A 22643-nucleotide genomic window follows, 5' to 3' on the forward strand; every position below is an offset into this window, starting at 1 on the left:
AACAAAATCCCTTCTGCTTTGTCTTTTTGCTTATGAGGACTGATTCTGGAAGCTGTGGCAGCCATTTTGAAACATCACCAACTGTTTGAGGAGGGTGGTGTGGGATGATAGAAAGATCCTTGATACATGATGTTGTCTCACAGCATCACGGAGTCACTGAATAAACTCCAGGACAGACTGCCTTAAGACTTCTTGATAACAATAAATGTCCTTGTGGTTTGAATCACTGTCAGGTTTTCTGTTACTTGAAACTCAATGCATTCTAACTGATGCAGCCAGACAAAACTAAAACCTATTGGCACACAGAGCTAACTCTATAGAGACCACGAAAGAACAGGAAACATCACAACAAATATGCAGATTAATTTGAAAAATGTTATACTCTATAGAAGGAAGTGAAAAACTAATAACCCGGTAAGAATTTATTTGTTGCAAAGCTCCCTGGATCTGTTAATATTTCCTGATAGAAAAAAAAAAATCATTTTATAGTTCTACTTATTATAAAACAAGCATCCAGACACCTTTTTGGCTTATAATCTTTTTCAGGTTTGTATGTGTCAGGAAGCAGCCTCTTAGAGTATGAGGTGGTGGTGGTTTCTCTCCCTCCCTAAATCCTCCGACCTCTTTGACTAGGATAGAATACTGCTGAGTTGTGTTAGATGGTGCTCCCTGGGAATTGAGGATACACCACTTAAGGGGTGAGAATATGATTTCTTTATTACTCTAATTATAGTATCAGGAAACTCTTTAACTCAGCCTCTGTCTCTACTCAATATAGATCTGGTTTTGAAGGTAACAAGTTTGGGGTTTTTTTGAGAAAGCAATTGATTGTCCAAAGCTGGAGACACTGGTGACAAAATAACTTGGTTCTAAATGGACTCTCTATGAGAAGCACAATTCCAACTTACCCTGTTTTTTCTAAATGGTAGATGACTTAGCAAGTTAGCCGATCTTTAGGTTAAACACGAAAAGCCAGGACAGTGGACTCTGTGATTATTGTCAGTGAGGTGGTGGCTTGGTATAGGCAATGAAAGTGGAATTCAAATCTGTGGGTGACAAGAGTGAAGAAAAGGGCTCTGCCCCACAGTGTAATTGAGTGAGGATGGGGTGGGGGACAGATGGCCACAGATTTCATCCCTGTGATCTCCGGCGTTACTTTGGGTGCTTTGCTGGCTGAGTGGTAGAAGGCAGGGCGGGTGACGTGCCTCCTGCCTCCTTTACTGCTTTCATGAAATTCTCTCCTGAAGCTCCTGGGGAAACACAGCTGCTATTAGTTCAGATTACAGTTATCTGCAAGTAACAGAAAACAAAAAACCTTCTCAAAGTGTCTTATACAAATGTCTTTCTTTCTTGATTTTGTTTTCCCACAAAATAGGAAACAGAAAAGTAGGCTGAAACTTGTTTAGCACAGCCGATCAAAGTACCACCAGGCACCTAGTATCTGTCCCACCATCCTTAATGTGCCAGTTTTCATCTTCTTCCTTGACTCTTTGTAATTGCAAGATGGCTATAAATCTATCATTTCCAATCTAAGGAAGAAGGGAGTGGGAGGAGAGCATGCTAATAGCGTTCTCTCTCTCTCTCTATATATATATATATATAGTTTGAAATATTTCACAGAAAAACTCAGAAGACTTCTGTTAATGTGTCATTGGTCCAAGTTGTGTCACATAGCCATCCCTTGATGCAAAGGGGCTGGGGAAGACTGTAGTTAGCTTGTTACATTGCCAACCTGAGCAGAATTGGGATTGTGTTAGCAAGATGCTGCCACTAAAGTCTACAAAGAGTAGATAAGTTCTCTCCTGCTTTGCAGAAGATCATGGGGTTCCTTGACAGCTCCAGAAGTTCTGGTGGAACCTGGTGGAAGGCCGAAGCAGAGCTCAGGAAGGGTGGCAGTGTCCCAGTGGAGGAACTTCCCTGGAACAGTATCTTGGTCTCTCTCCCTACCCCTTACCCCACTATCCCCATGAGAGGAGTAGTGACTTCTCTGATGGGGGATTTTGGTGGAAGGAACTAGGCATGCTCAGCTCATTCCTGCGTTCTCTTGGGATCTACTGACTCATGTGTTCCTGATTATGCAGGAAGCTTAGTGGACAGCCTTTGACCCTGGGCTTGAGGACTGAGGTTGTCCAGCTGTGCCTTGACTGGGACAGCATGGAATAAGCCTACTGTTGCACAACTCAGCTGTATCCTCTAACTTAGACTTAATCAGTAATGAAGCCAGTAATTTGATTGTTATTTTTCTGACGCCTATGTCTAGCTCTTAATTTTTTTTTTTTTTTTATTGAACTCATATGGGTAAAGATATTATGTGTGAATATCCCTAAATGCATTGAATCCTCTGTATCCTCAGCCTGGTATGGCCTGGGGACACTCAAGTTTCTAATGACCCACACTGTTAAATTTGAATATGGAAGCTAGCATCAAAAGATGTAGTCCCATTTATTTGGGTAATGTTTGACTTCCATGTCTGTGAACTTTTTCCTGCCAGAATCATGTAGTTGAACATGTATCGGCCTAGCTAGACTAATTTTAGTCTTTTTTCATAAGCCATTTTATTTTGTTCATTTTTTATTGATTTACAGTATTATATTAATTTCAGGTATACAGCCTGGTGATTCGGCTTTTTCAAAAATTCAGGCTTATTTTGCAAAAATTCAGTGATTTTTTACAAAATATATGTATACTCCATTATAGGTTGTTACAAGGTACTGTCTGTAGTTCCCTGTGCACTACAGTATATCTTTGTTGCTTATTTGTTTTGTCCAGAGTGGATTGTGTTTGTTAATCCAAACCCCGAATTTCTCCCTCCCCACTTCCCTCTCCCCTTTGGTAATCACAGGTGTGTTTTCTGAACCTTTGTTTCTGTTTTGCATATACATCCATTTGTATTATTTTTTTAGATTTTACATGTGAAGTGATACCATATAGTATTTGTCTTTCTCTGCCTGACTTATTTCACTAAGCATAATATGATTTTAGTCTTTTTTCTTGAACTTATACAAAATGAACCAAGCATTATTTAGCTAAGGTGTAAAGATGATTAAGGCAGTAAAACTACCCCCAAATTATTTCAAGGATGGATGTTCGGAGTTAACAAAAAAATAAGTCTTCATTCTGGGATTGAGTGAAAAACAAACTCCAGGAGGAAAGAAAACAGATTTCTGAAAATATCCTTTCCTTCCCTTCATAAAAAGAACATTGGCAATCTCCTTTGTCAAGCAGCTGTGTTTGGGAGCTGCTGTTATTCATCTAGGTTTGGGGTTATTTAAGATCCTGTTCGAGTCATGACCCATTCACCTAAGTGGATCCAAAAGAAACTCTCTTGTTTATTAAAAAAAAAAAAAAGGCATTATATTCAAGAAAGTTCAGCCATGGGAACAATGCTGAGAATTTCCTAAAGGGTTTTCCAGATCCAGCCAACTCTCTGCATAAACACACATATAACCAAAATGTATTTTTGTGGCTTTGGGGCAACTCTCTTAATTTAAAACATATCCTTTAAAATCAACAGAACCACCCACGTAGAAGAGTCAAATAAATTCTCACTGCTTGGCTACCCAAGGAGATGACTGTTTTCCCTAAGAAGCCCTCTTCTTAACCCATCCTGTAATGTGGGGAGGCTTATTGGGCAGATCAGAAGGCCTTGTGGTGCTCTGAACTGCCCAGCCTCAATAAAAGACTGGCAGCAGGACACTCCCAACAGTCAAGTGGCCTCTCAGTACTCCACTACCCATCCCAGAATTGTTCATGTCAGAGAACCTAAAGTAAAGTTGCTGGGAAAAAAACATTAAAATGTTCTGAGTACTGGAATGGAAGCTCAGCTACATCTAAGCTTCCAACGCTAGATACAGGGGGCCTGCAGGATAATCTGGTACCCTCTCCCGCAGAGAAGCATGGACTTGGTCCTGGAGTCAGAGAAGTTGACCCAGGAGACTTAGTGGGATCCAGAGGAGCTGTGGACCAGGCCACTGCCCCACACCAAGCAGTGGGACCAGCAAATCTGCGATGACACCTGTGAGGGGCAGTCACACCCCACACCAACGTCAGCCCAATTGAGCATAAAAGAATATGGCTGCTGCTTTCCCACTTTCTGAATCCCAAACAGAGTTTCTCTTCTGACCCAAGCCAACTGTGTAAGGAAGAGAATTTCTGGGAAAGGTAGGCCAGGCTTAGCTACATGGACACAATAAACATTCACCACAGAGACAGACAGCTGAGTAGACTATAAAAACGTTAGTGTCCTGCTTGTGTTTCTGGTCAGAACACTGTGCTTTATAGTCAAGCAGCCAGTTCAATTGATGGTGGGAAAATGCAAGCATTTTCACTTGACATGATAAAAACACTCTGAGATGGAGCATATAAAACTAAAAGCCCAGCATAAACTATTCAAAATACAAAAAGATGGGAAAATTAATAGACACCTTGAGTAGAATAAGAGTGGTCAAGGCACATGAACTGCCCTGGGGGGAAAAGAAGTTTCCTTGAGTCATCTCAAGTAGCCAGAATAAGAGCTCCAGCTGAAGTTAGGTCTTCACTGATTTCCTTGAAGTGGGGAGTGGGGATGTGCAGGAGAGAAAACCAGGGAGTTTCTTTGCTTTAAAACTCCTGCTGAAGGAAAGTTCCCTATTGGTCAGCACTCCTGGGTTAATTCTCAGTGTCTCTAGAGAAAGTGCCTCTGCTAAATCATCCTAAGGGGTCAGGTGAGGTAAAACACATGATATGCGATCTGCCGTTATCAGCCTGGGTGCCCAATGGTGGGTTTATGACTGGGTTCCTGGACTTCTTGTCTGTCTCTCTCTCACACATACCTTTTTCAACCCATATAATTTTCTCTCATGGGAAACTAGAGCCTTCATTCACATCTAGATTGGTAGAATGAACCAGATACTCACTTCTACAAAAGAATGTGGCTGTTCTTTAAAACCATCGCTGTGGTAACTGCTAATGACAGACACACTGAACTGGTCCAGAGAAATTTGAAAGATGTATATTTAGCTGGAGAGGCTTATGTTATTTGCAGCTGTCACTTTATCATTAGACACTGCATCCTGCTAACTTCACACATACAATCACCCTCAAGTGCATTTACCCTTGACCTGCCCACATTATAATTATTTCAGATCCATGTGCTCTTCTTGTCTGAGCTGTGACTCATCCTTCCATCTCTGAGTTGCATACCAAGTTGCTCCTCACAATTTGAACAGAAAGTTAGACAGCATTGTATTTGGGGTTTTTAAATAATATTGTAAGGGTAGTAGAATTTTAACTAACATGAATGACATAAAATATAAATAAATGATTAGACATTTGAAAGGGAAATTAATGTCTTGAAAATTTAAGGTAAGAGGGAAAAAATAAAGAAATACATGTTTAATTGGTAAAAAGATAGACTTTCTTATTGACCATGTAAAGAAACAAAATCTCTCCCTGAATATCCTTCATTACACTCAGAATGTTATTTTTAATGTTTGGTAGAATTTAGGTCTCTACGTTTATAAGATATAAGTGCAATTTATATTGACTATATGTCAGTTCTGTAATTTCTGACCAGTGTGAAATGGAAACATCTTTCAAGCACTGAATATGTATTGATTATAGAACATCCCAGCAACATGAAAAATATTGAAATAACATTAATATACAGATTGTTGTTTTAACCAGAGTATTCCTTTGATTCTTTCAGGATCTGTATAGTTCAAATTGATTTCTACCCAGAGATACACGTATTGACCCTTCTAAGGTTTGGAAGTTTTGACACTAAAAACAGCATTTTAAATAAGAGCTCAAAATAAATAAATAAATAAATGAATAAGAGCTCATAAGAAACAGACCCTTAAATGCTTGTGTGTGTGTGTGTGTGTGTGTGTGTGTGTGTGTGTGTGGTTTGGAAGTTTTGACACTAAAAACAGCATTTTAAATAAGAGCTCTAAATAAATAAATAAATAAGAGCTCATAAGAAACAGACCCTTAAATGCTTGTGTGTGTGTGTGTGTGTGTGTGCGTGTGCGCGTGCGTGCGTGCGCACGCACATGTGCTTCTGGATGCGTGTGCCCAGTCGTGTCTGACTCTTTGCAACCGCATGGACTGTAGCCAGCCAGGCTCCTCTGTCCATGAAGTTTTCCAGGCAAGAATGCTTAAATGCTTAAGATCTCTAAATTGAAAGGGATTGAAATGTGGAGTTCCATCCAAAATGGAAGGTCCCTGACAAGGTCCAGAGAGCCAAAGACCTGCCATTTGCTGTGGACGGCCCTGTGTTTAAGGACAGCTTCCTTTCAGGAGTTGTATGCTCACAGCTCCCTTGGTGTGGAGGAGCCTAAAACACAGGTCAGCCTCAGAAGGAATCGCTACCTAAAGCCTTCATTAACGTAAGTTAGGGGTGGAGGGACAGGTAAACGTCGTAGAGGGCAGACGTGGTCAGATGAGGAATTGACGCTTTCTCCAGAGATAACTTCTTGGTGGCCTCCTTTCTCAAAAAAAGAAATTTATTAGAACAGGCATGTCTTCCTCCCCACCCCCACCCCTTTCCCTTCCTCCTGACAAGCAAACAAGGAAACAGCTGTTTGAATGAGCGCTTTGAACGCCTCCTCGCTCACCTGTAGATATTACCACCTGGATGGGTGCGGCCCATTGTTCTCTCCCTCTTTCCCAGCTCCTCACTGAAAGAACACTGATGCAAGTGCTGATACATTATTCAGAAGGAGTTAATACCCAGCCTGTAGTTTAATAGACGAGAGCAGTTTCCTTTCTGGGTAAAAGCACAGCCTTGTTTGAGTTGGAGAGGGGCTCAGTCTCTTTCTGGCAGCTACACAGAATCAGGGAAGGCATCTTGATGCCCGTGTGGGCTTGGGTGGCAGTGGGGCCTGGAAAATCTGCATCTATGTAGCCGGTCTTCTCCAGCAATCTGCTCTCTGTGCTACCCTTGGCTTTGAAGGGCTTGACTGAAGATCCTGGACAGTTCCTGTGGATGCCTTAGGTTCCAGTGGAACACCTTTCTCATTGACTTAGACACCATGTGGTTTTTGGTGAAACAAAATAAAATTTGTTTCAAATTTTATTGGAGGGTATATATAGACCCTTGAGAGTCACTTGGACTGCAGGGAGATACAACCAGTCAATTGTACAGGAAATCAGTCCTGAATATTCACTGGAAGGACTGATGCTGAAGCTGAAGCTCCAATACTTTGGCCACCTGATGCGAAAGCTGACTCATTAGAAACGACCCTGATGCTGGGAAAGACTGAAGGCAGGAAAAGCGGATGACCAAGGACAAGATGGCTGAATGGCATCACTGACTCAACGGACATGAGTTTGAGCAAGCTCTGGGAAATGGTGGATGACAGGGAATCCTGGCATGCTGCAGTCCATGGGGTTGCAAAGCGTCAGAAATGACTGAGTGACCGAACAGCTACAATAGTTGCTTAACAGTGTGGTGTTAGTTTCTGGCGTACAGCAGAATGACTCAGTGACACGTACACATCTATCCCGTCTTCAGATCTCCCTCCCGTTTAGGTCACTGCAGGGCACTGAGGAGAGTTCCTGTGCTGTGCAGTAGCTGCTCATTAGTTATCTGTTTTATGCACAGTAGTGTATGACACCACATGGACTCTTCAGTTCAGTTCAGTTGCTCAGTTGTGTCCGACTCTTTGCGACCCCATGAACCACAGCACGCCAGGCCTCCCTGTCCATCACCAATTCCCGGAGTTTGCCCAAACTCTTGTCCACTGAGTCAGTGATGCCGTTCAACCATTTCATCTTTTGTCGTCCCCTTCTCCTCCTGCCTTCAATCTTTCCCAGCACCAGGGTCTTTTCAAATGAGTCAGCTCTTTGCATGAGGTGACCAAAGGATTGGAGTTTCAGCTTCAACATCAGTCCTTCCAATGAACACCCAGGACTGATCTCCTTTAGGATGGACTGGTTGGATCTCCTTGCTGTCCAAGGGGCTCTCGAGTCTTCTCCAACACCACAGTTCAAAAGCATCAATTCTTCAGCACCCAGCTTTCTTTATAGTCCAACTCTCAAATCCATACATGACTACTGGAAAAACCATAGCCTTGACTAGACGGACCTTTGTTGGCAAAATAATGTCTCTGCTTTTTAATATGCTGTCTAGGTTGGTCATAACTTTCCTTCCAAGGAGTAAGCGTCTTTTAATTTCATGGCTGCAATCACCATATGGACTCTTAAGAAAGTATGTAGTCGCTCAGTTGTATCCAACTTTTTGCTACCCTGTGGACTGTAGCCTACCAGCCTCCTCTGTCCATGGGATTCTCCAGGTAAGAATACTGGAGTGGGTTGCCATTTCCTTCTCCAGGGGATCTTCCCGACTCAGGGATCGAACCTGGGTCTCCCGCATCACAGGCAGATGCCGTACCCTCTGAGCCACCAGGGAGACAGGCTCCCTATATGGGCTCTTGGTGGCCCTTAAATCACCAGAAGCCTCTAGTTTCAGAGAGAATCACAACAAAGCAGTGTGATACCAGCAGTCCCCAGCTCCAACAGAGGACCGCTAGTCACAGTAACACATTTCTTAAGCTTCTCCTGTCCCTCTAAAAGCCCCTAACAAGTAAGCTAGAGCCTGAGAAGCAAGGGGCTGGCAGTGTCAGAGCCAAGTCTTATCCCCCACACCCAGCACACACAGACACACACTCCGAGCCTACCCTGGAGAAGAAGAGAAAAGCTTTGAATCCCTTATGAGATTAGTTTGGACAGGTTTTAATATCTAAAAGTGATCTGAGAGATATCAGATCTGCCTACAATGACACTAAGGGATGGAGAGAATGATTGGACAGGACATGGTTGAAAGCAGTGATAAAAGTAGATATCAAGCCTTTTTCTTATATATCCTTCAGTTTGAAGGTTTTCAGATAGACTGGTTACCTAAAATGTTTATTTAGTGCATAGTTTCTGTAAATTTTAAGTGTAGAAATAAAATAATACCATGGAGACAAAAAGATATAGGCAAGAAATTTCACCTTTTTCTAGCTTTGTCCTCTGAGGATGTTTCTTCTGTCCCTGAAAAGGCCAGCTTGGCAGCCTAGGGTCTCTGAGCACTGGGCGGGGAGCCATGAGCCCGGGGCCCTGGATGCAGCGGTGGCACCGCTGCAGGATCTGTGATGCCCTCCTGCCTCTATGATCTTGGCTTCCTTTGTGCATCAGTGGCATCCCAGGTGCTCCCAGGGTCCCCTCGACGTGCTCGTCAGTGACTCATAACCTGATCTTTGTAGAGACCAGAGTATGTGAAACACGTCAAATGTAGGTTCAGTACAACTCCAGTAATTTTCCCACATAAGACACCAGTTATGGAAGTAAGGAGAGTCCTTCACTCCAGAGTTTATGTGTTTCTCTAGAAGTCAGATTAAATCTCTCTAACGTTCCAAAGTGGAGAATGGACATTGATGATGTAGCAAGAGCCTCGTGTGGTGGCTGTGGGATGGGCTACCTGGGAGCCCCGAAGTCTCCACCCATCAGCCAGTGGATCCTGGGAGCTGGCAGCAGGCTTCTTCACCACAGCTGTTTTGCCATCTCAGCATTAAAGGATGCAAGAAAATACACTGAAGCTCCTGTTGAAGGAGATGCTTATGGCTTCTTTATTTGCCCCTTAGAAAGTTTTTAAAAAGCTAATTATTAGAAGAAAAATTGTAAAGAAAAAATTTTGTTAATTATTAAATATTTTCCATGGATGATAAGATACAGATAAAACTAGAACAGCACTCATTTACCTATACTCAGGTTTTTAAATAAACATTTGGCCACATTTGCTTCCAATTTAAAAACAGTTAAGAAAAGGCAGGCAGGGAGGAAGGAAGACAGGTAGAAAGAATGGAAGGACCCAGGAAGGGAAGGAAGGAAGGAAAACATCTAGTTGCAGTTGAAATGCCTTCCCAGTCTCATGTAAGAAGATAATTACCACTCCTCAAAGGTAGTTACTTTCTTATTGTTCATGCACAGTTTTTCCTGCTCACGTTTTTATATTCTTTCTACATATTTGTTCATGAGTATATATATTGTGTTTTAATATTTTACATAAAGGGTGTCCTACTGAAAATGATTTTTTGTAGCTTGTACTTTTCATTCAGTGTTACTTTTTTGATTAATCTGTGTTGAGGTAGGTAAATGTTATTTATTCATTGTAACTGGGCAAACTATTTCATGTATGGTGATAAAACATCTGAGCAGCATATACATGAAAGCATATACATATACATATACCCTGACTTCTCGAAGGGTATGAGAGTCTTCTACATTACTATTTAGCAGATATTAAAAACTGCTCTTCTGAGTTATTGTGCAGGTTATACCCCAACAAGTAATAGAGCAGAGTTCTCTTTCCTCAGCATCCCTGCCAACTTTTGGTATTACCAAACATTTGGATTTTAGTAATTTTGCTACGTGTAAAATGGTATTGATCTCATTTGTAATTATCGTTGCCATTCCCTGATCACTGTCAAAGTTGAAGATCTTTTCATATGTTTATTAGTTTTTCAAGGCTACTCTTTAAGTAACTGTTTATAGCCTTTGCTCACTTTTCCATTGGGTTGTGGCTATTTTCTCACTGATTTGTATTTCGAGCTATGAATGCTCTCTTCGTTGAAAATGTGAGTTGCAAATACATTGTTTATTCCGCTTCCTGCTGGTGAATGTGGCTGTCCTGCTTGTTGGAGTGGTAACAACTGAGACTTGGGTTCAGTTGTGGGGATGGAGAGAGAGTTAGCTCTTATTTGGCTTTGTTTTTTGGTTGTTCAGTTGTATGCCAAAGCACTCATCACTAGCTCCAGCCCAGCTCACTACAAGTACTGCAGGGAGATTCAGGGCCCAAGCTGCTGGTAAAGAGTTACCTGTTTTGTTTTCCTCTCCGTGTATCTCATAGGAAAGGTAGTATTGTTTGGAAGAGCTTGGGATCCCAGTGTCTGTGGTTCGTGGCTCCCTGCATTCAAATCACCTGACGAAGTTCTAAAAATGATATTCTGTCCTTACCATAAAACCATTAAATCAGAATTTCTGAGGCTAGTTTCCAGGAATCAATGTTTTAAAACTTTCCAGGTGATTCTAATGTGCAGCCAGGGTGCTGAACTATTGCCTTAGACAGATAACCATCTTCACCATGTCCCATGAGTATTTCCAACACTTTGAAGTTTAAATCAAAACACCTGCCCGCATTAAGAATTATTAATTAGCTTTGGGGAGAGGCTCAGTTCTTTATGCAGATATGAAATAACTATTAACACATGTATTTTTAAATGCCCAAGAGACTGATTATTGTGTGATCCAACAAAGCTTCCAGCTCTCATGCAGTGTCTGGGTCAATGAGCTAGAGGGTCCTGTATTCCCACTGCCCACCCTCTCCATTATTTGATCTTTGTTTGGTCGCCTTGAAAGACAAAGATGCTCAGTCTGTAGCATTTTTGCAGCTGGAAGGCTGGTCCCTGGAGCCTGAAGACTTCATTTTATTCTGAGGTTTCAGTCATGACCCTGCAGGATTTGCAGTGGTTTTGTGTCCTAATTACTCCCTTCCCAATTTTCCAGTGAGTCCATCAACTGAAAATCATTTCCACTCTGTGTTGCTGTATTTTGGTTCCATGGAGGATCCTTTGGCTCTGTTCACCTTAGATCCCACTCTCCAGGGCACCTGTGAGCTCCCCTCAGCTGCAGAGCCTTCTTGAAGGTTAGGCCAGAGGCCTCCTGCACACATCACAGGGAAGAACGGATGTTCTTGGGTGATGCTGGCTCTCCATGGACAAACTGTTTCCACATTTGCCTCTCAGGCCACTCCATTCTTGTCTCTAGGGCAAGGGACATGGTTTCCTTTTTGCATTGGTAGACTGTTCAACCCAGGGCTCCTTGGGGTATATGGGCTTGAGGTAACTGGACTGTTTCTAAAAAGACATGTGACTAAACCCTTTAAAGGAAATGTCTGCCGATGGGAACTACCATGCCCTCCCTCCGTACTGTTTGACACTGCCGGGTCGATTACTGGAGGCCTGCAGTGCCACTTTCCCCACCAGCCACCTCCCAGGTCTGCCGACTTAGGGTCTGTTCCTCACTATTCCTCCCTCAGCAGCATTAATTTAAAAATTCTGCTCAGTCACACTGTTTGGCCTCTTTCCATGCTAGGGGCTGTTCCATGATCTTGCTTTCCACTTCATTTCTCTATTTTTTCCCTTAAAAAAAAAAATGTTATTCTTCACCTCATGCTAATTATTTGCTTTGAGACTTGAGTTTCCTTTAAAATTTTTTCTCGATAATTCCTTCAGAAGGCTTCTCCCACTCTGTAACCATTGGTGTTACCTCAGAAGGGTGGATCTGGGACGGCATAACAAGATTTTCACTTTTTCTTAATAAAACTTTACTTTTTTAATATGGGCACATATTACTTCAGCAATTAAATTTATTTAAAAAATAAATTCGGTCATGAATAAAACTTGAAGTGCATCCTTTGGAATGTATGCAAACCCATAATATATACATTTTATGATACACATATATGCACGCATATAAATACATACATATAAATATGTTCATGCTTATAAAGCACTTAAGACACCACTGAGCACATAGTAAACAAAACAAACATGTGTGCCGCCATTTAAGGAAACAAAGTGAAAGTGAAGTCGCTCAGTCATGTCCGACTCTGCGACCCCACGGACTGTGGCCCACCGGGCTCCTCCATCCATGGAATTTTCCAGGCAAGAGTACTGGAACGGGTTGCCATTTCCTTTTCCAGAGGATCTTCCTGACCCAGGGACTGAACCCGGATCTCCCACATTGTAAGCAGCCGCTTTTACCATCTGAGCCACCAGCGAAGCCCAAGGAAACAAAGGGTTTGCCCTAAATCTGTATGTGAAAGGAAATTCTGAGTTAGGGGTGAAAATACAGTGCTTTGCCCAGTATGAAGCCTGTCATACTGCTGACGGATACATTCTGATGTTTTCTTTGTTCTTATTTGAGAAACTGGAATGAGTTAAAGTCAAGGAGCATGCTGAGGTTTAACTCGGAACATAGTTCCAAAGTGACACAATGCATGATTTAAAGCCAGGAAACCTCCCCAGGTTTTTAGTTCTTAGTGGAAGTTGTCGGTCTTTGATTGATGACACAGGACTCGGGGTTCTGAACACCCATTGTGACTGACCCAGGGCTGACTGCAGCCAAGCAGATGGTTTGCTACGTTCTCCATACTTTTTCTGGTCCCCGTTTAAACCCTTGAATTTAAGTAGCTATGAGCTTGATCCAGGATGAATCCATCATCCACTGCTCTGGCCTCGAATCGTCTGGGCTATTTCCAGGCCAGACCAGGACATCCTGAACTCTGAGAGTGACAGTAGGCTTTGGGCCTTGACCAGAGCTTTGGTCACGTACAGAACTGGAGTTGGGCTCTAATCTAAGATTCACTGGAGGTGGGAGGCAGAGTCACCCCGGAGCAGTCACAGGTGGGTTGGTCTGAATCAGACAGATTCCTGCTCAGACTACTGCCCAGCAGGGAGGTCAGGCTGGACCTGCTCCGACCCCAGCTTGGTGGGTTCTGCAAACTCTGAGTCAGCTGTTGTTTTGGCTCAGTTCAACTGGTGTCAGTGAGGCTCTTCTAAGTTAGTTTTCCTTGAAGGCAACCAAAAATAGGATAAAATTGCATTTGCAGTATATTTTTTTGCAAATAGATTTTTCTGATCCTTTTCTAATACTCTTAGCTGCATTTCTTTTTTATTGTAAAAATTTTCTGAATATTAAATAAACAAAAAACTGTATTAAGTGGTTACTTTGGAAATGGGGCTCTTGCAAAATTAACAAAAAAAGTGTAACTTACCTTTTTTGGAATGAGAAATTCTTCAGGGACTTGTGAAAAAGTACAGGGTCTTTTTTCATGTTCATAGGCACTAATTCAAAGAATTCAAATGTTCATGGATCAATAATGCCACAACTATTATAACTTCTGAGAGAATTCACTCTGCTGGGGTTTCTTTAAGGGAGAATATTTTTATGAGGCTTTACTTCGATGGGCGAGAATTAAGTGTGGATTTATGATTGCTTAGGGAGGGGTAGTTCGGGAACTTTCCTGATGACTGCATTCAGAGTGAGGAGCCAAGTCCAGCCCCTGGGGCCACAGAGTCATGTCCTTCCGGCTGTTCTAACTGTGGAGGGAAGTCCAGGAGCACCTCCCATCCCTTGACAACTGGTAGGGTGGGGACCAGTCAGAAATACAAAGTGAAAGTACCAGAAGCTCCTGCCATCCATGTCCCAGGCTTAAAGTCTTACTTGGCTTGTTCAGTCTCTTTTAGCCCCATGGGTTCCCTTTGAGGATCTGGCTTTTCTAAAGGGATAGGAGTTTATTTATAATGACTTCAGGACAAAATCAGTCATGCTGGAAGTGAATTGTATGCAGGTTTAATATATAAGATATTTAAGTACGTCAGTTTCATTCTCATTTCATGTAAGTTCTCCAAAGACATATCCTGGCCAAAGTATTGATTGTAATATTTCCACATGGCCTGAGTACTTCTATTTTTTATTAAGAACAGATGTGCTCCTGGTTGGAGTGTGAGTCCCCTTATAAGCTGTGTATACTTGATAGCAAAGCAGAAATTCAACAAATATTTGTTAAATAAATGAATAAAGAATAAAGGATAGATTCCGTTGTGTTTCGAAGCATTTATCAAGTGCCTCTGTGTCCATGCATCAAGTGTCTTGATCAGACACAAAGAGCTACCCCTACATCTGGCCAGTCTCAACCTCACACTTGGTATGTCATCCAAACAGGAGAGCACCATTCTCCTCGCTCTTAATCTGATGAGTTATTCTTGAGCATGACTTTAGGGTAAATTTCCATATTATACAATGGAGTTATCATACCTATATCAGAGTTTCTCAACCCAGGCACTATTGGCATTTTGCACCAGATAATTCTATGTAGAGGTGACTTTCCTATCCACTTTGGGATGTTAGCAACCTCCCTGGCCTCTATCCACCAGCTGCTGGTAGGACCCACCTCCCTAGTTATGACATCCAAAAATTTTGCTAGGTTGCCAGATTTCCCCTGGGGAAAAATCACCCTAAGTTAGAAACCATGAATCCATATAAAAGAGTAATATGTGGTTATGCCACCTTAAGCAATATTAAAACCACAGGAAAAAAATCCAAAAACCCACTTTGTTGTTGTTCAGTAAAGGTGTTTTGTAATATTCTGCTGCAAGAAACACACTCAATGGACTTTTCTCTGAGAAGCAAGGCTTCTGTTTTGGGAAACAAAAAAATGTTGTTTTAGGGCAGAGATGTGTAGTTATGAAACTTACCAAAAAAAAGCATATTTGACTTCTTTTGAAACAAAGTAATAGAAAAATGAAGACCCAAAAGGTTATGAATGCTTCACATTAATAAAGTTAATAGTTAATAAAATAATAGTTGAGAAATGAATATGCGAAGGTAAGAATAGAAAACAGGTAAATCTCTGTCTTTCTGCTCCAATCTCCCTTTCTCTTCGCAGAGCCTACCACTTTCAACATTTTTCATTTCAAGGAAAAAAAAAAAAGTTTACAGTAAGGAAAGTTTAAGCTTTACCTAGGGAGAATTGGAATAGACAAAAGTGTGAACTCAAGGTGGAAAACAGGGTGCTGACTTGAAGTTAATGCCAATTCCAAACAAATCAGAAGAAGGCCTGGGCTTTGCTTTTGTGAAGAGAGCTTGAGACTATTTCTTACCTCCCCTTCCTAGGAAGGCAGAATCTCCTTTTCCTTGTGGTGTACTGGCTACATATTTTGGAGATTGAGCTGTTTTTAGTTTAAATCTGATTGAATTTTCTCTACTGGAGGGAGCTTGCTGTGACGGGTTTTTTGGGCCAACAGCTCTGTCCCGCCTTTGTTGAAGCTGACCTGTTGTGGTGATGCCAGGGACTCATTTACAGCCTTTTCCCTCGGTACACAGGGCACCCACTCTTCACTGCACTATCACGTTGTTCTGGAGAGAACAGTCCGGCCTTTGTCCTGCTGCTGAGGTCCCTGAATGGATTCAGGTTTCTGGTGAAATGGGGGCCCGTTGTTACAGTAGTTACTGTCCTCTCCTTCAGAGGTGCCTGCGGATTTCAGCCACTTTCCTTATTAAGTCAGCTCTTGAGAAAAGTCCTCAATGTGTTTGATGTCCTGAAGCTCTTGTGGCTCTTTATCTGAAAATATAGACATTTTGAAGAATTTCTTAGCCTTCTCTTAAGCAGGCTTTTTATCCAGTGAATGACTCTCTTTATGTGTCCCAGCCACTAACACCCTAAAGTTCAGAGGCATACAAGTAAAAAGAGACATTTGTATGAGGAACAAAATATTTCAGGACAACAGAATTTTTCATTATTTGTGAACTTTCATGACATTTCCCCTCTTAACATGTTTCCATTTGTTTCTCAACTCATGTAGCTGCAGGCATTAATTAAGCAACAGTTGTATGCACCAGACTTCATTGGGCACAGTGTGGGATACAGGGGCCCCTGGAAGGAAGGGGATCAGAGTGGCCAAGATTTCAAATTTGGGCATCTGAACATGTGCTGGATTTAGAAAAGGCAGAGGAACCAAAGATCAAATTGCCGAATCATCAAAAAAGCAAGAGTGTTCCAGAAAAACATCTACTTCTGCTTTACTGACTTTGCCAAAGCCTTTGACTGTGTGGATCACAACAAACTGTGGAAAATTCTTCAAGAGATGGGAATACCAGACCACCTGACCTGCCTCCTGAGAAATCTGTATGCAGGTCAAGAAGCAACAGTTAGAACTGGACAGGGAACAACACACTGGTTCCAAATTGGGAGAGGAGTACGTCAAGGCTGTATATTGTCACCCTGCTTATTTAACTTATATGCAGAGTGCATCATGAGAAATGCTGGACTGGATGAAGCACAAGCTGGAATCAAGATTGCCAGGAGAAATATCAATAACCTCAGATATGCAGATGACATCACTCTTATGGCAGAAAGTGAAGAAGAACTAAAGAGCCTCTTGATGAAAGTGAAAGAGGAGAGTGAAAAAGCTGACTTAAAACTCAACATTCAGAAAACGAAGATCATGGCATCTGGTCCCATCACTGCATGACAAATAGATGGGGAAACAATGGAAATGGTGAGAGACTTTATTTTTTGGGGTCTCCAAAATCACTGCAGTTGGTGACTGCAGCCACGAAATTAAAAGACTCTTGCTTCTTGGAAGAAAAGTCATGACCAACCTAGACAGCATATTAAAAAGTAGAGACATTACTTTACCAACAAAGGTCCATCTAGTCAAGGCTATGGTGTTTCCAGTAGTCATGTATGGATGTGAGAGTTGGACCATAAAGAAAGCTGAGTGCCAAAGAATTGATGCTTTTGAACTGTGTGTTGGAGAAGACTCTTGAGAGTCGTTTGGACTGCAAGGAGATCCAACCAGTACGTCCTAAAGGAAATCAGTCCTGAATATTCATTGGAAGGACTGATGCTGAAGCTGAAACTCCAATACTTTAGCCACCTGATGCAAAGAACTGACTCATTTGAAAAGACCTTGATGCTGGGAAAGATTGAAGACAGGAGGAGAAGGGGATGACAGAGGATGAGATGGTTGGATAGCATCACAGATTCAATGGACATGATTTTGAGTAAGCTCCAGGAGTTGGTGATGGACAGGGAGGCCTGGTGTGCTGCAGTCCATGGGATCGCAAAGAGTTAGACACGACTGAGTGACTGAACTGAGCTGAACATATGTCAGCTTTGCCTCTTCTGGGCTATGTGATCTTGAGCAAGTCCTTTAACCTCTCTCAGCCTGAGTCCACATCTGAAATAGCAGAGTACTAACAAAATCTACTTTATTGAGTTATTGTGAGAATTAATTGAGATACGCCGGCAGAACACATACTGCCATGCACGAGCATCTTCTCGTTGCTCATTTGATACTTATTTTGAAAAGAAAGCAACTTGTAGAGCAGAATGGAAGAAAGACATTCATGCCCAGAATTGTATCGTGTGTTGAAGAACAGTACATTCAGGGGAAGTGGAAAGGCGGGTATACCAGCAGAGTAAGTAACACTAGCTACTCTACTGCACAAGCCTCAGGCCTGTGGTTTTGCACGGTAGGGATGGCTTTCCTCCAGGTGACTGGGCGGTCCTTGCTTCTTCCATCTTGTGGTCTTCTAGAGCTTTTGAATCATTCACTTCAAGGTACATAGGACAAAAGACAAGGAAAGTAGAAAGGTGGGTAGGGAAAAGGAGGGTGTGTGCATGTGAGATACTGCTTGGGAGGTTCTGTGGCTAGGTGTGTCTCTTATCTATTGTTGTGTGATAAATTGCTCCAAGTTGAGTAGCTTAAAACAGCACAGTGTCTCTTTGGTCAGAAATTCTGGAGCAGCTTAGCTGTGTGGCTCTAGCTCTGGGACTCTCACATCTCAAGATCTGGCTGGGTTGCAGTCATCTGAAGGCCTGAATGAGGTTGGAGGAGCCTCTTCCAAGACCGCTCACTCACTTGGCTGTTGGCAGATGGTCTCAGTTCCTTGCCACATGGACCTTCCCATTGGGCTGTCTGAGTGTTCCTACAGCATGGCAGCCAGCTTTCCCCAGAGCCAGGGATCTGAGAGAGAAGGAGGAAGAAGTTCTCATGCCTTATGATCTAGTCTTGGCAGTAGCATGCTGCCATTTTTGCTACATTTGTTCACTAGAGGAGAATCACTAAGTCCAACTCACACTCAAGGGGAGAGGAATTAAGCTCCAATTTTTGAAAGGAGTATTGAAGAATTTGTGGACCAAATATATAAAGAGCACAGAGCTCCTGAAACCCTTGGAATTTGCTAAGTGATAAGAGCAAAGTGAAAGGAGATGTCTTTTATTTATAAGAACCCCCTTTCAACCACACCTGAGCTTATTTTAATTTTTTATGTGGTGTTTTTTGTTTTTTTTTTTTTTGAAAGCCTCTAAGGATGAGGGGCTGGTTGCCAGGGGAACCAACTTTCAGCCTCATTCCTTTCAATCTCCAGTCAAGGGAGAAGGGCTAAAGGTTGTGTTAATCACCAATCATGGCTATAGGATGAAGCCTCCATTAAAGTCCCTAAATTATGGGGTTCAGAGAGCTTCCTGGTTGGTGAGCACATCCATGTGATTGGAGGGTGGTACAGCCCAACTTCGTGGGGACAGACACTCTGATGCTTGGGACCCTTCCAGTCCTTACCCTATGTATCTCTTGATCTGGCTGTTGATCTATTTTGTTTATAATATTATAAACTGGTAAATGTAAGTAAGTATTTCTCTGAGTTCTATGAGTCATTCTAGCAAATTATCAAACCTGAGGAGGGCGTCATGAGAACCCCAATTTATAGCCAATCAGTCAGAAGTGCAGGTGAAAACTGGGACATGCAGTTGGTGTCTGAATGAGGGGGGAGTTTGTGGGACTGAACGTGAACTCCGGGTGGATGGTGTCAGAACTGGTCAAATTGCAGGATGCCCAGCTCTTTTGGGATAAAACCCACACACCTGGTCACAGAAGTGATTGAAGTAGAGGAAAGCAAGTTTTCTTTCTAATGCCTTTTTTGCTCCTCAATACCTGTGTGTCCTTGGGCAACTTACTTAGTCTCTTTCAGCTTCAGTTTCTCCATCTGTATAATGGAAACAATAATATCTCTTTGAGTAGATATTAGGAGGATTTGAGAAAACACCCATAAAATATTTAGGGCAGTAAATGGTAGCTCCGATGATCAATGGAGCCTGTTTATGTGAAAGAAAAAACAGGCTGAGAGTGTTTTTAACTTGTTCCAAATCACATAGTAAACTAGGAACTGCATTAGAAACCCACATTAGAACCTCACATGAACAAAGGCATAGGGGTCAGAAATATCACCCGGGCCTGCACCAGAGGTGGCAGAGGAAGGTTTGGACAGAGCGGGGCAGGGCAGCACCAGCCCTTGAAAGCAGGAGACCAGCTTGAGATGGTGGAGAAGGAAACGGCAACCCACTCCAGTATTCTCTGCTGGAGAATCCCATGGAAAGGGGAGCTTGGCAGGCTACAGTCCCTGGGATCGCAGGATTCTGACACAACTTAGCGACTAAACCACCCACCATCACCAGCTTGAGATGGAAGCTACTCAGTTCTCAGGCAGGGTGGTGGTTTATGCAGACTTATTCTGAGGTTGGGTTGCAAATAGATGAATGATATAATTAATACAGTAGACTTTGAATCAGGGCTAGGAATACAGTCATTCAGCCACCATACTCAGTGGAGAAAGATCTACTAAACAGCAACCGGAGTCTTTTCATCATTCTCAATCTGTAGTCAGGGAAACAAGGAGACTAAAAAAGATATTACCAAAGAAACACTGTTTTGAAAATATCCATAAAGGAAAGAGGGAAACTAGCTACATATTCTATGCCCACGTTCCCATGGCAGCACATGTCTGTATAGGACATTACGCCCCAGAGCAGGGGCATAATCGTGTGTGTGTGTGTGTGTGTGTGTGTGTCAAGGCAGGTGTGGACAACCCACACCCAACTCACATGAGTTGCAGTTAGGAGAAAGGGTTATAAGCATGTGGTCGCCTGTAGTATTCCTTGTGGGTGAGGAATCCCCAGGAGCTTTTATTTTTCTTCTAAAAACCCCCAAATGTATACTCAAACCCAAACTTCTTTTCTGAGCTCCAGACCTAAATCCAATCTGCTTAGCAGACATTTTTATTTTTCTTTGACTGTCACACAAACATCTCAAATTTCACATCCAAATCAAAAATCATGATTAAGAGCATTTTTCTTATTAAACTGATTAAAAAATTTTTTTTATTGAAGTATGGTTGATTTACAATGTTGTGTTAATTACTGATGTATAGCAAAGTGATTCAGTTATGCATATATCATTCTTTTTTAATATTCTTCCTCATTATGGTTTATCCTAGGAATATAGTTCTCTGTGCTATACAGTACGGCCTTGTTGTTTATCCATTCGAGATAGAAAAGCTTACATCTGCTAACCCCATCCTCCCACTCCATCCCTTCCCAAATCCCCTCCTTCTTGGCAACCACCAGTCTGTTCTCTAAGTCCATGATTCTGTTTCTGTTTCATGAATAGGTTCATTTGTATCATATTTTAAAATCCACATATAAGTGATATCATATGGAATTTGTCTTTTTCTTTCTCACTTCACTTAGCATGATAATCTCTAGTTGCATTCATATTGCTGAAGATTGGCATTATTTCATCCTTTTTTATGGCTGAGTTTAAACTGATTTTTAATCTAATCTTCAGCATCTTAGTAAATGACACCACATCCATTCAGGTATTCAGTCTAAATACCTGGACATCATTTATGTTCCTCCTTTTACTTCACCAAGTCCTGTGTTCTCATACCCCAGATATAAGCAGCAGTCTTCTAATAATCTAATCTCAGAAGTGATATGCCATCACTTCTGCTGTGTTCCATTCATTAGAAGTGAGTCAGGAAGTCCAGACCACATGCAGGGAACGGGGATTCCTCTTTTGGGGGCCATTTCAGAGACTGCCCACAGCATTCTACCATTGTTGGAGCAGGTTCTAACCCTATTATGCTCCTCCAAGCCCCACCAGGATCTTCCTTGCCCTCATCCATGAGGCCTGCTGGAAGTAGGGTGAATGCTTCTTTTGGAGTCCAGTGCTTGGCAGAGGCCTAGCAATGCTCTGCTGAACAGAGTTGAATTGTCCTCTCTAAGTCCTGGTCAGAGTGTATAAACTGTGCTGATGGTTGGGACTAAACTGAGGAGCTTTTTGAGCTTGTATCTCTTACGGCAAATAAGCTGTGGAGTAGCATCTCAGAGGTCTTTTGGGGTGAGTATAGGAAACAGCTGGAACCTGGGATCTTGCCTGTGAACAGATGGAAGGTGTTTTGGGTGGGGGTCGACTGTGTGTTGTCGTGGAAGGAACTGGGGACATGGAGTCAGCTGTACTCTGGAATCCAGCCTCAGTACTCACTCACTGAGGGACCTTTGGCAATTTGTCTTATCAATACATTAGCATCTGAGATTCATCACTGAAAGAAACTGTAAGATCTACCTTTACTGTTGTTGTGAGACTCAAAGGAAGCATCTGGCATGTGGAGACCACACATTTTTTTCCCTTTCCTTCCTTCTCTTCTCAATAGGAGAGTCTGAACGTTTAGAGTCTCAACAAGCTGCCTGGGAGATGTCAGCCTTACCTCACCCCCAAGAATCTGATCCAGTAGCCTGCAAATGGGACCAAGAAACCAGCATATTTAGATAGGGCCCTGGTGATCTGATGAGGTGACCCAACAACCACACCTTGAAAAACATTGTCCTGGAGGACACTGAAACTAGAGAAAAAAATAGAAGTCAAAGGATAAGGTCTCAGATGAATAGCAGGGGTCTTTTTCTGGCTACTTTATTATCTGGGTGGGTGAGGAGAAGTTGTTAGGAGCAGCCAGGCTACTTTCCAGGGATGTTGGTCACAGTGACCTGAGGCCAGAAGCCATGTTTATAGTAGAAGCCTGGTTTTTAAGCTCAGTCAATGCAGTCTCCTTGTGTAAGGCCATAGGAGGAAACTGAGGGCCCTGGAAGTTGTGCATTACCCAAGTCCATAGGTGTTCATTTATTTGTGACTTGATGTGTTCACTTATTCATTCATAAAATGAATGGCCTATTACATTGAAGCTTATATAAAAGTACAGGACAGGTTCTCTGCCCTCAA

Source organism: Cervus elaphus, chromosome 11, assembly GCF_910594005.1.
Source record: "Cervus elaphus chromosome 11, mCerEla1.1, whole genome shotgun sequence".
Classification (NCBI taxonomy): domain Eukaryota; kingdom Metazoa; phylum Chordata; class Mammalia; order Artiodactyla; family Cervidae; genus Cervus; species Cervus elaphus.